General features: G+C 38.3%; 1 long non-coding RNA gene across 3 annotated transcripts in view; it reads left to right on the top strand.

The window, feature by feature from the left end:
- The window catches only part of LOC112130954 (uncharacterized), a 129,186-nt gene that overhangs the window by 47,165 nt on the left and 64,792 nt on the right, over positions 1-17,229 (top strand). For all 3 annotated transcript variants that reach the window (XR_010139040.1, XR_010139041.1, XR_010139039.1), the window contains one exon: positions 3,075-3,118. This is a non-coding gene — a long non-coding RNA (uncharacterized LOC112130954). The remainder of the gene's footprint in view (positions 1-3,074; positions 3,119-17,229) is intronic.

Raw genomic sequence — 17,229 nt, 5'->3', positions numbered from 1 at the left:
TCCTTCTTCAGAAGGCTTTCCAGGAATTCAAATAAACATGACTGACTTTTGAATTCAGTAAGCTTGTGGTCACTGCAGCAGTTTCAGCACTAGAGGGTGCCCTAAGCTTAGGTTTGCTGCCACTCTCCTGCGGGCTTTGAGGCCTCCAGCCCTGATGGACTTGGGAAAATTCAGGGAGAGTTCCCTGGGCAAAGTCCCTCACTCACTTCTTTTCTCTCCAAGTGGAAAGAGTCTTTATCCATGCTATGCTGCCTGAGGCTGAGGGAGGGGTGAAGTGGATATATCATCTGTGGCCTCTGCAGCTGATGTCACAGTGTGTCAACCCAAAAGCCCCAGACCAGTGCATCACCAGGGCTCAGTCAAGGACTGCAGTTGTGATAGCCTTCCTGCCACTGAAATTTATTCAGAGCCTAAGGCTACTTTTGTCAGCTGTTGGTGAAGCAGGCTGCAACTTGGGTTCATCATGTTGGGACCACAGATTCCCATCTGGCCTGTGGCGGATGTAGGAGCTCCATCCTTGGGCACGAGCCTAGAATGAGGGGCCTTAGGGTTCTGCTTGGTGCTGTGTTTTACTGTGGCAGGCTGGTAGTGATTCCAAGGCAAAGTCCCATGCACACTTCCGTCTCCCTCCCCCAAGCAGACAGATTCTCTCTCCATGCTGTGCTGCCTGCGGTTGCAGAAAGGGTAATGTAGGCAATGCAAGACTGTCCACCCTCCTTATTGCATCTTTTCTTGTGATTATTCCAAAACCAGGTACTGTGACCATTCGCCTGGTTTCTTTAGCTCTTGTGAAGGTGTTTTTGTTGTTGTTGTTTGTTTGTTGTTTTTGTTTGGCATGGATAGTTGTTCAATTTGGTGTTCCTGCGGGGGGGTGTGATTGCTATAAGGTTCTGTTTCACTATCTTGGTTACTTTGATTTCTAGTCATCACTCTGCTTCTAATTAACTTTGGGACCTTGACTCAGAAACTGACTACCCCGGGCCTCAGTTTTCATAACTGTAAAATGTAGGAGTTGGATTTGATGATATCTGAAGTGCCTCTCAGCTCATTCACCTGGCATTCACTGAGCACCTTCTCCTGTTTCAGATATTGTGCCAGGCGCTGGAGACATTCATATATATATATATATATATATATATATATATATATATATATATATAAAAAAATCATTAGTCATAAAAACCAAAATTTACAGCAGAAATGGAGAGAGATCTGGCTGAACACACTTAGTTGCCCAAATTCTCACACCCTGCTAATGAGTAGTAATTAGAATTCAAATTGGCACATCCACTTTGGAAAAGCAGTTTGGTAATATCTACAGTCTGTTCTCCGCATAGCAACGAGAGCAATCCTGTTAGTACAAGTCAGATCATGTCATTCCTCTCAAAACTTTCAAGTGGTTCAACATTTTCCTCAGTAAAAGCCAGATTGTTTCCAAAGGTCCATAAAGTTCTACATGGCCTGCCTTACCTTGATCTGTCCTGACATGTTATTGCTCATCAGTCTACTCAGGCACCTGGATTTGTTGTTATTTGTCAAACACACCAAGTATATTTGTGCCTGAAAGCCATTCCACTTGTAGTTTCTTCTCCCTTAAATGTTCTTTCTCTAGACATACTCGTTGCTTACTATCTTACCTCCTTTAGGTCTTTGAGTCATTTTTATAGTGAGGTTTTTCCTGACCATCCTACTTAAAATTGCATCAACGGTGTACCTACCATGCCTCCTATTGTCTACCTTCCCTGCTTTATTTTTCTCTACTGTATATATCGCTTTCTAATATACCATATACTTCTTAAAAAATTTATTTGTCCTCCCTTCTCATGTATACACTAGAATTTAAGCTTAATGAGGGCATCATTGATGCCTCCCTAGCACGTAAAATATCTGGCATAAAGTAGATGTTCAAAATTTTTGAAGATTGTTGAATAAATCACAGTATATGAAATGTATGTAACCTAGTACTTTCACTTCCAAATTTATACACAAAGCAGCCCCTACATGTGTAGACAAAGGTATATATATAGATCAATCTCTTTCTCTCTCTTTACACACACACACACATGCACACACACCCACACACACGTGCGAAAATGTTCATTGCACCATTTTCTGTAATAGGGAGAAATTAAGAAAAATCTAAATTCCAAAAATAGAATGGATAAATAAAACTGAGTCTATTTCTGTGTTGCAACATCATACAGTAGTTTAAAGTGAATGAACTAGATATCTAGATCTCAATATAATCTTATAAGGTTGAATGAGGGAAGGAAGTTATGGAATAAAATTGTATAATACAATTTAAGTAAATTCTTGTAACACGAATAATGCTATTTTAGATATGAATTAAAACCAAAATGTTAATGCACATAGGAATCTACTATTTCATGAACTTTTTCGGTATTTTGGAAATATTTTTAAAGTGAATGAAAGAAAACAAGAACTAAGGCCCAACAGCAAGGTTAGTGATTTGCTTAAAATCATACTCATTGTTAAAGGTAGAGCTGGGACCATATCTTAGAATTCCCACCTGTATATTAAAAATATTTTCAATAACTTAGTTAAAAACTAGAAGAGTTTTTTAAATTATTAATCAGACTCTATTGCCTGAGAATGCCTGTACTTTAGTAAATATCTCAATACTTATATTTTATTCATCTCTGACATTTGAAAAAGTTAGCCTTGATATCAGATTTACATCAACTGGCAGAAAGAACAATTCTGATTATTGTGATCTAAAATTTAAATCTATTATACATAATAAAAGCAAAGTGGGTTAGAATGGAGCTTTTATAAATTGGTTCACTTGGAGAGATCTATATTACTAAGATTTAAATTATATGTGAACCTCACTGCTAATATTTCTCCATAACCTCATAGTTTTAAGCTTTAGAATTTAGTATTATTCAGAAAAAAAAAATATTTTGAAATTATGCAGCTCCCTCTGGTGGTACAAAAGATTTTTAAAATGCTTTCTTTTAAAAAATTAGAGACCGGTTGCCCTCTTTTAAAAGAAAACCAAAAACCATGCAAAAAGCAAATGCTTAATAGAAATCCGCATTTTCTTATTCTAGAACCAAATGGATATGCTGCTTCAGGAAATGGCAGATGAAGCTAGGTAAGAAGTTATCCAGGTGATTTTGGAAAATCTTGATTTAATATCTAGAGGTTCTAAAATTCTGTGATATAGATGAAAATATTTCTCTTTACCACGAATTGCCAGAGTTAGGTTTGTGACCCTAGAATTTAGTGTTTCAAGGGACTTTAAACAGTCATCCAATTCCTTGCCATGCTCATAAAAATTTGACTGTGTTTCAGTCATCTTAGTATTTTCTTAAAAATCTCTGGAAATAGACTCATTTAGTGTATGAAAAGAAATAGACAAAGGTGATCAAAGGAAGCAGCAGTGTTTGAACATTTGCTCAATACCTACTGTTCGCTGCATATATGAAATATATAGTTTGTTTTTTTTTTTTTTTTAAAAAGGACCTTCCAAAATAATTCTGCTATGGTTAGGCCATTGAGTCATAAGTCTAGTTTGAGTACTGCAAATGAGTAACATGTGCAAAATGTGCAAGGGGCTCAAAAGACAGCAATATTACGCATAATGATTTGGTTGTTTCTTTTAAGTAAATAATTCCTACCCTTTTGTGATATTGCTGTTGGAAATAGGATATATAATACATGAAGGGCTGTTTATTTCAGGCCCTTCATATCATGGGAGAATGACTTATCTATGATATCTTTGCTATAGAAATCATGTTGTATTATTATTCTCTGGTGTAATGTTTAATTCAAGATAATGTAGTAGTAAAAAATAAAAATTGATGCTAATGTTGCTAATGTTTTATAATGTATTTTCAAAGGTAGAGAACTAGTTTGAAATGAGGCTTAGTCTTATTTTGTTCTTTTCTCCTGGGAAGAGAAGATTTGGACATCTGGAAAATAGAGTTGATAAATCCTATCTGAGCTAATACCTGATTAGAATAAACAGTTAAGTTTATCAACTCTTTAGATCACTAATATATTACTAAAGAATTAAAATCGAGATTAATAAATTAAAAATCAGGTTTGTAATGTTCGAGAACGGGGCTGTGGGTTAAGTTGTGTGCTATTTTGTTTTGTTAGTATCCTAAAGTAGCCCATATGGAGGGGAACAAGAAAGGTGGTTTTTGTTAAGTATTATAACAAAGGCATTGTGTGTCAGAAGACTCCATCTTCTAAACATAGTTTTTATAAGAGACTAAGGACTTATTTCTGTTTCTGCTAAAGACTAGATTAGACGATTTGGCTTGAAAATGCAGCAAGGGAAGTCTTATAAAATGAATGCTGCCACATTATGGCCTTACTGACTCTCAGTGGTAAATGAAATCAGTAGGCAACTTTTTGATAAGGTTTAGAGCAGGATTTCACAACCTCGATACTATTGACATTTTGGGATGGATAATCCTGGGGCTGTCATGTGCACTGTAGAATGTTTAGCAGCATCTCTGGCCTCTACCCACTAGATACCAATGGCACCCCTCCCTACAGTTGTGACAGCCAAGCATGTCTCCAGATATTTCCAGATGTTCCTTGGGGTAGTGACAAAAAAATCAAGAGACTATGCAATGTGTGGTGACTGGCAGTAGAAACAGATATAACCACTGAAGTAGAAACACCAATGCCCATCTTTAAAGATGTTTAACTGTCTAATTGCTGATTAAGTTAGTGCTTCCCCCAACTAAATTTTATGTCTTTACTTTTTCAATAAAAATCTGTTTATAGAATCTCACAATGGGCTGGGTGCGGTGGCTCACGCCTATAATCCCAGCACTTGGGAGGCCGAGGTGGGTGGATCACCTGAGGTCAGGAGTTCGAGACCAGCCTGACCAACATGGCAAAACCCCGTCTCTACTAAAAAATACAAAAATTAGCCGGGCGTAGTGGTGCACGCATGTAATCCCAGCTATTCCAGAGGCTGAGACAGAAGAATCACTTGAACCCAGGAGGCAGTGCTTGCAGTGAGCTGAAAGCATGCCACTGCACTCCAGCCTGGGTGACAGAGTGAGACTCTGTCTCCAAATAATAATAATAATAATAATAATAATAAATAAATCTCATAATGACTGTTAATGTCATTATATTATATTCCCTGTAGTATTTTCATACTGGAGTTGGCATACACTCCAATGGTTTAGAGACACGCAGAAAGGATAGTTTACGTACTAGAGGAGTGATACAGTGGAGATTAAAATCATAGGCTTTGGAGACAGTCAAACGTAGATTAAAATCCTATGTCTATCACTAGAATGATCTCAGACGAGTGTACTTAACTTTTCTGAAACTCAGTTGTATGGCTGGATGCAAATAATGATTCCTGCTAAGGGTAGCCCAGGAGCTAAAAACTGAAATTGAAGTTAACTCAAATATTAGGTGAGGCTAGAGTTATCTAGCCTGTTTTATCTTTTTTAGCATATTAGTTTTCCTTCACAGTACGAAACGTGGTAATCTACAGCACATCTAATATATTGGACAACCATTAGTTTGGCCTTTTGTTCTGAAGACCAGATCATTTCCCAGTATTAATATCTTTTATATCATAAGATTACCTTCCACGTGGGTCACTTTTAGGACTCAACAAAAATACTTTAAAATTAGTAAATTCGTTATCTTAAGGTTGACTTTCAGAAGATATTTAAGCTCAATTTATATTTATAAAATTGAACTTGTTTTATTTTTATGTAAACTAAGGTAAAATGGAAGATGGAATATTCAAATTTACAATACATATTAGGTAAAGAAGAAAAATGCCCATATTAACATTCATATGCTAATTATTATTATTTCTTTAAATTTATTTATTATACTTTAAGTTCTGGGATATAGGTGCAGAACGTGAAGGTTTGTTACACAGGTATACATGTGCCATGGTGGTTTGCTGCACCCATCAACCCATTATCTACATTAGGTATTTCTCCTAATGCTATCCCTCCCCTAGCCTCCCACCCCCTAACAGGCCCTGGTGTGTGATGTTCGCCTCTCAGTGTCCATGTGTTCTTATTGTTCAACTCCCACTTAGGAGTGAGAACATGTGGTGTTTGGTTTTCTGTTCTTGTGTTAGTTTGCTCAGAATGATGGTTTCCAGCTTCATCCATGTCCCTGCAAAGGACATGAACTCATCCTTTTTTATGGCTGCATAGTATTCCATGGTGTATATATGCCACATTTTCTTTATCCAGTATATCACTGATGGACATTTGGGTTGGTACCAAGTCTTTGCTATTGTGAACAGTACTACAGTAAACATACGTATGCATGTGTCTTTATAGTAGAATGATTTATAAACCTTTGGGTATATACCCAGTAATGGGATTGCTGGGTCAAATGGTATTTCTGGTTCTAGATCCTTGAGGCATAGCCACACTGTCTTCCATGATGGTTGAACTAATTTACATTCCCACCAACAGTGTAAAAGCGTTCCTATTTCTCCACATCCTCTTCAGCATCTGTTATTTCCTGACTTTTTAATGATTGCCATTCTAACTGGTGTGAGATGATATCTCATTGTGGTTTTGATTTGCATTTCTCTAATGACCAGTGATGATGAGCTTTTTGTCATATGTTTGTTGGCTGCATAAATGTCTTCTTTTGAGAAGTGTCTGTTCATATCCTTCACCTACTTTTTGATGTTTTTTTTTTTTTTTTAAAGTTTTTTGTAGATTCTGGATATTAGCCCTTTGTTGTGATGGATAGATTGCAAAAATTTTCTCCCATTCTGTAGGTTGCCTGTTGATTCAGATGACAGTTTCTTTTGCTGAGCAGAAGCTCTTTAGTTTAATTAGATCGCTTTTGTCTGTTTTGGCTTTTGTTGCCATTGCTTTTGGTGTTTTAGTCATGAAGTCTTTGCCCATGCCTATGTCCTGAATGGTATTGCCTAGATTTTCTTCCAGGGTTTTTATGATTGTAGGTCTAACATTTAAGTCTTTAATCCATCTTGAGTTAATTTTTATATAAAGTGTAAGGAAGGGGTCTGGTCTCAGTTTTCTGCATAGGGCTAGCCAGTTTTCCCAACACCATTTATTAAATAGGAAATACTTTCCCCATTGCTTGTTTTTGTCAGGTTTGTCAAAGATCAGATGGTTGTAGATGTGTGATGTTATTTCTGAGGGCTCTGTTCCATTCCATTTGTCTATATCTCTGTTTTGGTACCAGTACCATGCTGTTTTGGTTACTGTAGCCTTGTAGTATAGTCTGAAGTCTGGTAGCATGATGCCTCCAGCTTTGTTCTTTTTGCTTAGGATTGTCTTGGCTATGCAGGCTCCTTTTTGTTTCCACATGAAATTTAAAGTAGCTTTTTCCAATTCTGTGAAGAAAGTCAGTGGTAGCTTGATGGGGATAGCATTGAATCTATAAATTACCTTGGGCAGTATGGCCATTTTTACGATTTTGATTCTTCCTATCCATGACCATGGAATGTCTTTCCATTTGTTTCCTGTCTTATTTCCTTGAGCAGTGGTTTGTAGTTCACCTTGAAGAGGTCCTTCATATCCCTTGTAAGTTGGATTCCTAGGTATTTTATTCTCTTGGTAGCAATTGTGAATGGGAGTTCCCTCATGATTTGGCTCTCTGTTTATCTATTATTGGTGTGTCGGAATGCTTGTGATTTTTGCATGTTGATTTTGTATCCTGAGACTTTGCTGAAGTTGCTTATCAGCTTAAGGAGATTTTGGGCTGAGATGATGGGGTTTTCTAAATATACAATCATGTCATCTGCAAACAGACACAATTTGACTTCCTCTCTTTCTATTTGAATACCCGTTATTTCTTTCTCTTGTCTGATTGCCCTGGCCAGAATTCCAATACTCTGTTGAATAGGACTGGTAAGAGAAGGCATCCTTGTCTTGTGCTGGTTTTCAAAGGGAATGCTTCCAGCTTTTGCCCATTCATTATGATATTGGCTGTGGGTTTGTCATAAATAGCTGTTATTATTTTGAGATATGTTCCATCAATACCTAGTTTATTGAGAGTTTTTAGCCTGAAGGTGTGTTGAATTTTATCAAAAACCTTTTGTCCATCTATTGAGTTAATGATGTGGTTTTTGTCATTGGTTCTGTTTATGTGATGGATTACGTTTATTGATTTGCATATGTTGAACCAGCCTTGCATCCCAGGGATGAAGCTGACGTGATCATGGTGGATAAGCTTTTTGATGTGCTGCTGGATTCGGTTTGCCAATATTTTATTGAGGATTTTTGCATCGACATTCATCAGGGATACTGGCCTGAAATTTTCTTTTTTTGTTGTGTCTCTGCCAGGTTTTGGAATCAGGATGATGCTGACCTTGTAAAATGAGTTAAGGAGGAGTCTCTGTTTTTCTGTTGTTTGGAATAGTTTCAGAAGGAATGGTACCAGCTCCTCTTTGTACCTCTGGTAGAATTTGGTTGTTAATCTGAACGGTTCTGGGCTTTCTTTGGTTGGTAGGCTATTAATTACTACCTCATTTTCAGAACTTGTTATTGGTCTATTCAGGGATTCAACTTCTTCCTACTTTAGTCTTGTTAGGGTGTATGTGTCCAAAAATTTATCCATTTCTTCTAGATTTTCTAGTTTATTTGCATAGAGGTGTTTATAGTATTCTCTGATGGTAGTTTGTATTTCTGTGGGATCAATGATGATATCCCCTTTATCACTTTTTATTGTGTCATTTAATTCTTCTCTCTTTCCTTCTTTATTATTCTGGCTAGCAGTCTATCTATTTTGTTGATTTTTTCAACATACCAGCTCCTGGATTCATTTATTTTTTGAAGGGTTTTTCATGTCTCTATCTCTATCAGTTCTGCTCTGATCTTAGTTATTTCTTGTCTTCTGCTAGCTTTTGAATTTGTTTGCTCTTACTTATCTAGTTCTTTTAATTGTGATGTTAGGGTGTTGATTTTAGATCTTTCCTGCTTTCTCCTGTGGGCATTTAGTGCTATAAGTTTCCCTCTGAACACTGCTTTAGCTGTGTCCCTAAGATTCTGGTATGTTGTGTCTTTGTTCTCATTGGTTTCAAATAACTTATTTATTTCTGCTTTAATTTCATTATTCACCCAGTAGTCATTCAGGAGCAGGTTGTTCAGTTTCCATGTAGTTGTGTGGTTTTGAATGAGTTTCTTAATCCTGAGTTCTAATTTGATTACACTTTGGTATGAGAGACGGTTTGTTATGATTTCTGTTCTTTTGTATTTGCTGAGGAATGTTTTACTTCCAATTATGTGGTCAAGTTTAGAGTAAGTGTGATGTGGTTCTGAGAAGAATGTATATTCAGTTGATTTGTGGTGGAGAGTTTTGTAGATGTCTGTTAGGTCTGCTTGGTCCAGAGCTGAGTTCAAGTCCTGAATATCTTTTTTAATTTTCCATCTCATTGATCTGTCTAATATTGACAGTGGGGTGTTGAAGTCTCCCACTATTATTGTGTGGTAGTATAAGTCTCTTTGTAGGTCTCTAAGAACTTGCTTTATGAATCTGGGTGCTCCTATATTGGGTGCATATATATTTAGGATAGTTAGCTCTTCTTGTTGCATTGATCCCTTTACCATTATATAATGCCCTTCTTTGTTTTTGTTTTTGTTGTTGTTTTTTTTTTTTTATCTTTGTTGGTTTAAAGTCTGTTTTATCAGAGACTAGGATTGCAATGCCTGCTTTTTTTTTTTTTCTTTTGCTTTCCGTTTGCTTGGTACATATTCCTCCATCCGTTTATGTTGAGCCTATGTATGTCTTTGTACGTGAGATGGTCTCCTGAATACAGCACACCGATCGGTCTTGACTCTATCCAGTTTGCCAGTCTGGGTCTTTTAATTGGGGCATTTAGGCCATTTGCATTTAAGGTTAATATTGTTGTGTGTGAATTTGATCCTGTCATTATGATGCTAGCTGGCTATTTTGCCTGTTAGTTGATGCCGTTTCTTCATAGTGTCGATGGCCTTTACAATTTGGTGTGTTTTTGCAGTGGCTGTACTGGTTTTTTTTTTTTTTTTTCTATGTTTAGTGCTTCCTTCAGGAGCTCTTGTAAGGCAGGCCTGATGGTGACAAAATCTCTCAGCACTTGCTTGTCTGTAAAGGGTTTTATTTCTCCTTTGCTTATGAAGCTTCATTTTGCTGGATATGAAATTCTGGGTTGGAAATTCTTTTCTTTAATAATGTTGAATATTGGCCCCCACTCTCTTCTGGCTTTCTGCAGAGAGATCTGCTGTTAGTCTGATGGGCTTCCCTTTGTGGGTAACCCGACCTTTCTCTCTGGCTGCCCTTAACATTTTTTCCTTCATTTCAACCTTGGTGAATCTGACAATTATGTGTCTTGGGGTTTCTCTTCTCAAGGAGTATCTTTATGGTGTTCTGTATATTTCCTGAATTTGAATGTTGGCCTGTCTTGCTAGGTTGGGGAAGTTCTCCTGGATAATGTCCTGAAGAGTGTTTTCCAACTTGGTTACTTTCTCCATGCCACTTTTAGGTACGCCAAACAAACGTAGGTCTGGTCTTTTCATATAGTCTCATATTTATTGGAGGCTTTGCTCATTCCATTTCATTCTTTTTTTCTCTAATCTTGTCTTCATGCTTTACTTCATTAAGTCGATCTTCAATCTCTGATATCCTTTCTTCTACTTGACTGATTCGGCTGTTGATACTTGTGTATGCTTCACGAAGTTCTTCTGCTGTGTTTTTCAGCTCCATCAGGACATTTATGTTTTTATCTAAACTGGTTATTCTAGTTAGCAATTCCTGTAACCTTTTTTCAAGGTTCTTAGCTTCCTTGCATTGGGTTAGAACATGCTCCTTTATCTCGGAGGAGTTTGTTATTATACACCTTCTGAAGCCTACTTCTGTAGGTTCATCAAACTCATTCTCCGTCCTGTTTTTTTCCCTTGCTGGCGAAGAGTTGTGATCCTTTGGAGGAGAAGTGGCATTCTGGTTTTTGGAATTTTGGGCCTTTTTGCACTGGTTTTATCTCTTCTTTGTGGATTTATCTACCTTTGTTTTTTTGGTCTTTGATGCTGGTGACCTTCAGATGGTGTTTCTGTGTGGACATTCTTTTTGTAGATGTTGATGCTGTTCCTTTCTGTTTGTTAATTTTCCTTTTAACAGTCAGGCTCTTCTCCTGCCGGTCTGCTGGAGTTTGCTGGAAGTTCACTCCAGACCCTGTTTGCCTGGTTATCAGGAGTAGAGGCTGCAGAACAGCAAAGATTGCTGCCTGTTTCTTCCTCTGGAAGCTTCAATCCAGAGGGGCACCCACCAGATGTCAGCTGGAGCTCTCCTGTATGAGGTGTTTATTGACCCCTGCTGGGAGGTGTCTCCCAATCAGGAGGCATGGGGGTCAGGGACCCACTTGAGGTGGCAGTCTCTCCCTTAGCAGAGCTCGACCACTGTGCTTGGAGACCTGCTGCTCTCTTCAGAGCCGGAAGGCAGGAACTTTTAACTCTGCTGCAGTTGTGCCCACAGCCCCTTCCCTGAGGTGCTCTGTCCCAGGGAGATGAGAGTTTTATCTATAAGCCCCTTACTGGGGCTGCTGCCTTTCTTTCAGAGATAACCTGCCCAGAGAGGAGGTATCTAGAGAGGCAGTCTGGCTACAGCGGCTTTGCAGAGCTGCGGTGGGCTCCGCCCAGTTTGAACTGCCAGGCAGCTTTGTTTGCACTGTGAGCGGGAAACTGTCTACTCAAGCCTCAGCAATGGTGGACGCCCCTCCCCCCACCAAGCTCCAGTGTCCCAGGTCGACTTCAGACTGCTGTGCTGGCAGTTAGAATTTCAAGCTAGTGGCTCTTAGCTTGCTGGGCTCCATGGGGTGGGATCCATTGAGCTAGACCACTTGGCTCCCTGGCATCAGCCCCCTTTCCAGCAGAGTAAATGGTTCTGTCTCACTGGCATTCCAGGTGCCACTGAGGTAGGAAAAAAAAAAAAAAAAACTCCTTCAGTTAGCTCGGTGTCTGCCCAAATGGCCACCCAGTTTTGTGCTTGAATCCCAGGGCCCTGCTGGCATAGGCACCCAAGGGAATCTCCAGGTCTGTGGGTTGCGAAGACCACGGGAAAAGCATAGTATCTGGGGCTGGATTGCAGCGTCCCTCACAGTACAGTCCCTCAAGGCTTCCCTTGGCTAGGGAAGGGAGTTTCCCGATCTCTTGCGCTTCCCAGGTGAGGTGATACCCCACCCTGCTTCAGCTTGCTCTCCATGGGCTGCACCCACTCTAACCAGTCCCACTGAGATGAGCTGGGTACCTCAGTTGGAAATGCAGAAATCACCCACCTTCTGCGTTGATCTCGCTGGGAGCTGCAGACTGGAGCTGTTCCTATTAGGCCAGCTTGCCAGCCACCAACTGCTAATTATTTTTAAGTTGTAGCCTTGATCTCAATATGGAACTACCACAGGGTCAGATGGATTCTCTTGGCACAAGTGTTGCTTCCATGGAACAGGAGAGGTTGGATTTTATCTTTGCTGTTGTGTGTTTGATGTGTATATAAGTAATTTAGCATATATATATGTATAAATATATAGTATATAATTTAAACATGTTATAGAAATTAAATATAAGTAAATATATATTCACCTTTTATAAAGAGTATTTTTCTACTGTAATAAAGTACTTTGTAATATATCATAAATCAGAAAAATGTGATCAGCCTTTAGCTCTGTAATGATGGGAATTATCTATTTGCATGCATATTTTGTTTGGATATTGCATTTGCTACCCTTCATAGCATCTGCTCTATTAAGATCTTCATTTTTTTCTGAAAAGTTTAAAAGAATTAAACTCTTAATGTTGGTTTTAGTGTGAATATTTGAGTCAGGATTTTAAATCATATTTAAAATGTGGACTGTTTAAAATATTAGTGTTATGTGATGGTTACTGTGGGACTGAACGAAGGGGGATGAATGCAGAAATGAAAACAAAGATGAAAGGATTTGTTTTAAAGAAGGGGTCAGGGGGCTCCTTGTTTCTAGTGAGCAAAGGCAGCCCTGAGCTTCTACAGCCCTTCTTATTTATTTATTTACTTACTGAGATGGAGTCTCACTCTGTTGCCCAGGCTGGAGTGCAGTGGCACAATCTTGGCTCACTGCAAGCTCCGCCTCCCAGGTTCACGCCATTCTCCTGCCTCAGTCTCCCTAGTAGCTGAGACTACAGGTGCTCGCCACCACGCCTGGCTAATTTTTTGTATTTTTAGTAGAGATGGGGTTTCACCATGTTAGCCAGGATGGTCTCGATTTCCTGACCTCGTGATCCGCCCATCTTGGCCTCCCAAAGTGCTGGGACTACAGGCATGAGCCACCATGCTGGCTGCCCTTCGTGTTTATTGGGTAGAAAGAGCAGGGAGGAGGAGGTAATGGTTGATCAGCTGCTTGATTGATCACAGGTTCACATTATTGCTAACAGGCTTCAGATATGCCTATTCACAAGAAACACTTGTGCCTGGGTCGTGACTGCCCTCAGCATTCCTTCTGGGTGGCAGATGCAGTTTGTCAGTTTTCCAATATCCTGCTTTCATGAGTAAACAGTTTGCTGTTTACTCATATAGCCTCCATTGGTATACTGAGTTGATCACGACCCTCATTCTTTCGGCCTTCAACAGTGTTATATATTTTTCACTGCCTTGGTGACTTGTAATATTTGCTTTCTCTAGGATAAACTATCAGAGACTTGCTCTTCTCCATGATTGAATGTAATTTAAAGAGCTGCTGCTTCTGTTTGCTTCACTTGCCCCTGAAACATTCTTTGTGTTTATAGATAAGTTGTACTCCACTTACACTAAAAATACTATGTATGTCAGAATGCTTTTTTGCCTATACACTATTTATATATCGTGCTTTCTTTTGCCTTGCTGTACTTTTCAATACATTAAGAAATTCCAGGGAGTTTCCATCTTGACAGATTTTATGTATAGTTCTATATATATTATATGTAAAAGTGTGAGGGATGTATTTTTGACAGAGCTGGCATTAGCTTCTTGTATATTAACCATCTTCCTCAAAAGTTAGATAAAAAATTCAGCACCAAGTACTACAAAGTACTTTATACAGAATGAAGTACAGAATAAAAGTTTTGGGATTTAAAAAATTCAAAGTAGTTTTAAATCTGTCTGCAGTGAGATGAGATACATAAAAATAAAAGCATGGAAACATGTGTATTTAATGTTTACATAGTCAAAATCACCTCATTTAGTGTCATACAATGTGTATGACCTATTTTTGTTTTGTGTTTTATGTTTTTGTTATCCAAGCAGAAATGCAGTTGACTTTAATCTGTATTTATCAGCTTTTAAATTTAAATTAGTTTTAGAATTTTCAACCAGTAATTTAATGACTATTTAAATTTCTTAAATTAAAAACAGTTCCATTGATAATGTTCCTACTTAACTAGAAAAAAACCTGCAACATTAAACCAGAGAAATTAAGGTTTGTTCAGTTTTACAATTTTCTCTTTGCTAAATATCATTGTTAAGACTCCCCCCAAAATTTAACTTTTCATACTTCCAATGAAATTGTGAAACACATTTTAATGATTCTCCTATTTCTACTCAACCCTTATCATGCTGTATTTGTATTTTATTTTATTTTTAGTAGAGATGGGGTCTCACTATGTTGGCCAGGCTGGTCTCGAACTACTGACCTCAAGTGATCCTTGTGCCTTAGCCTCCCAAATTGCTGGAATTACAAGTGTGAGCCACCACACCTGGCCTGTATTTTAAAAGGAGGTTAATCCACATGGTATTAATATAATTTACTTATCATACACATTTTTTCATATGATTGTTGATTGACTTCTATGACTCTTTTTTTTTTTTTTTTTTTTTTTTTTTTTTTTTTTTTTCTTTTTTTTTTTTTTTCTTTTATTGTAATTATTATTATTATTATTATTATTATACTTTAGGTTTTATGGTACATGTGCCCAATGTGCAGTAAGTTACATATGTATACATGTGCCATGCTGGTGCACTGCACCCACCAACTCGTCATCTAGCATTAGGTATATCTCCCAATGTTATCCCTCCCCCCTCCCCCCAACCCACAACAGTCCCTGAAGTGTGATGTTCCCCTTCCTGTGTCCATGTGTTCTCATTGTTCAATTCCCACCTATGAGTGAGAATATGCGGTGTTTGGTTTTTTGTTCTTGCGATAGTTTACTGAGAATGATGATTTCCAATTTCATCCATGTCCCTACAAAGGACATGAACTCATCATTTCTTATGGCTGCATAGTATTCCATGGTGTAGATGTGCCACATTTTCTTAATCCAGTCTATCATTGTTGGACATTTGGGTTGGTTCCAAGTCTTTGCTATTGTGAATAATGCCGCAATAAACATACGTGTGCATGTGTCTTTATAGCAGCATGATTTATAGTCCTTTGGGTATATACCCAGTAATGGGATGGCTGGGTCAAATGGAATTTCTAGTTCTAGATCCCTGAGGAATCGCCACACTGACTTCCACAAGGGTTGAACTAGTTTACAGTCCCACCAACAGTGTAAAAGTGTTCCTATTTCTCCACATCCTCTCCAGCACCTGTTGTTTCCTGACTTTTTAATGATCGCCATTCTAACTGGTGTGAGATGGTATCTCATTGTGGTTTTGATTTGCATTTCTCTGATGGCCAGTGATGGTGAGCATTTTTTCATGTGTCTTTTGGCTGCATAAATGTCTTCTTTTGAGAAGTGTCTGTTCATGTCCTTCGCCCACTTTTTGATGGGGTTGTTTGTTTTTTTCTTGTAAATTTGTTGGAGTTCATTGTAGATTCTGGATATTAGCCCTTTGTCAGATGAGTAGGTTGCGAAAATTTTCTCCCATTTTGTAGGTTGCCTGTTCACTCTGATGGTAGTTTCCTTTGCTGTGCAGAAGCTCTTTAGTTTAATTAGATCCCATTTGTCAATTTTGGCTTTTGTTGCCATTGCTTTTGGTGTTTTAGACATGAAGTCCTTGCCCATGCCTATGTCCTGAATGGTATTGCCTAGGTTTTCTTCTAGGGTTTTTATGGTTTTAGGTCTAACATTTAAGTCTTTAATCCATCTTGAATTGATTTTTGTATAAGGTGTAAGGAAGGGATCCAGTTTCAGCTTTCTACATATGGCTAGCCAGTTTTCCCAGCACCATTTATTAAATAGGGAATCCTTTCCCCATTTCTTGTTTTTCTCAGGTTTGTCAAAGATCAGATGGTTGTAGATATGTGGCATTATTTCTGACGGCTCTGTTCTGTTCCATTGATCTATATCTCTGTTTTGGTACCAGTACCATGCTGTTTTGGTTACTGTAGCCTTGTAGTATAGTTTGAAGTCAGGTAGCGTGATGCCTCCAGCTTTGTTCTTTTGGCTTAGGATTGACTTGGCGATGCGGGCTCTTTTTTGGTTCCATATGAACTTTAAAGTAGTTTTTTCCAATTCTGTGAAGAAAGTCATTGGTAGCTTGATGGGGATGGCATTGAATCTGTAAATTACCTTGGGAAGGATGGCCATTTTCATGATATTGATTCTTCCTACCCATGAGCATGGAATGTTCTTCCATTTGTTTGTATCCTCTTTTATTTCCTTGAGCAGTGGTTTGTAGTTCTCCTTGAAGAGGTCTTTGACATCCCTTGTAAGTTGGATTCCTAGGTATTTTATTCTCTTTGAAGCAATTGTGAATGGGAGTTCACTCATGATTTGGCTCTCTGTTTGTCTGTTATTGATGTATAAGAATGCTTGTGATTTTTGCACATTGATTTTGTATCCTGAGACTTTGCTGAAGTTGCTTATCAGCTTAAGGAGATTTTGGGCTGAGACAATGGGGTTTTCTAGATATACTATCATGTCATCTGCAAACAGGGACAATTTGACTTCCTCTTTTCCTAATTGAATACCCTTGATTTCCTTCTCCTGCCTAATTGCCCTGGCCAGAACTTCCAACACTATGTTGAATAGAAGTGGCGAGAGAGGGCATCCCTGTCTTGTGCCAGTTTTCAAAGGGAATGCTTTCAGTTTTTGCCCATTCAGTATGATATTGGCTGTGGGTTTGTCATAAATAGCTCTTATTATTTTGAGATACGTCCCATCAATTCCTAATTTATTGAGAGTTTTTAGCATGAAGGGTTGTTGAATTTTGTCAAAGGCCTTTTCTGCATCTATTGAGATAATCATGTGGTTTTTGTCTTTGGTTCTGTTTATATGCTGGATTACATTTATTGATTTGCGTATATTGAACCAGCCTTGCATCCCAGGGATGAAGCCCACTTGATCATGGTGGACAAGCTTT

The sequence above is a fragment of the Pongo abelii genome, chromosome X (genome assembly GCF_028885655.2).
Source record: "Pongo abelii isolate AG06213 chromosome X, NHGRI_mPonAbe1-v2.0_pri, whole genome shotgun sequence".
Lineage (NCBI taxonomy): Eukaryota > Metazoa > Chordata > Mammalia > Primates > Hominidae > Pongo > Pongo abelii.
Note: the sequence above shows the minus strand (reverse complement) of the source record. Positions and strands in the feature narration are given on the sequence as shown.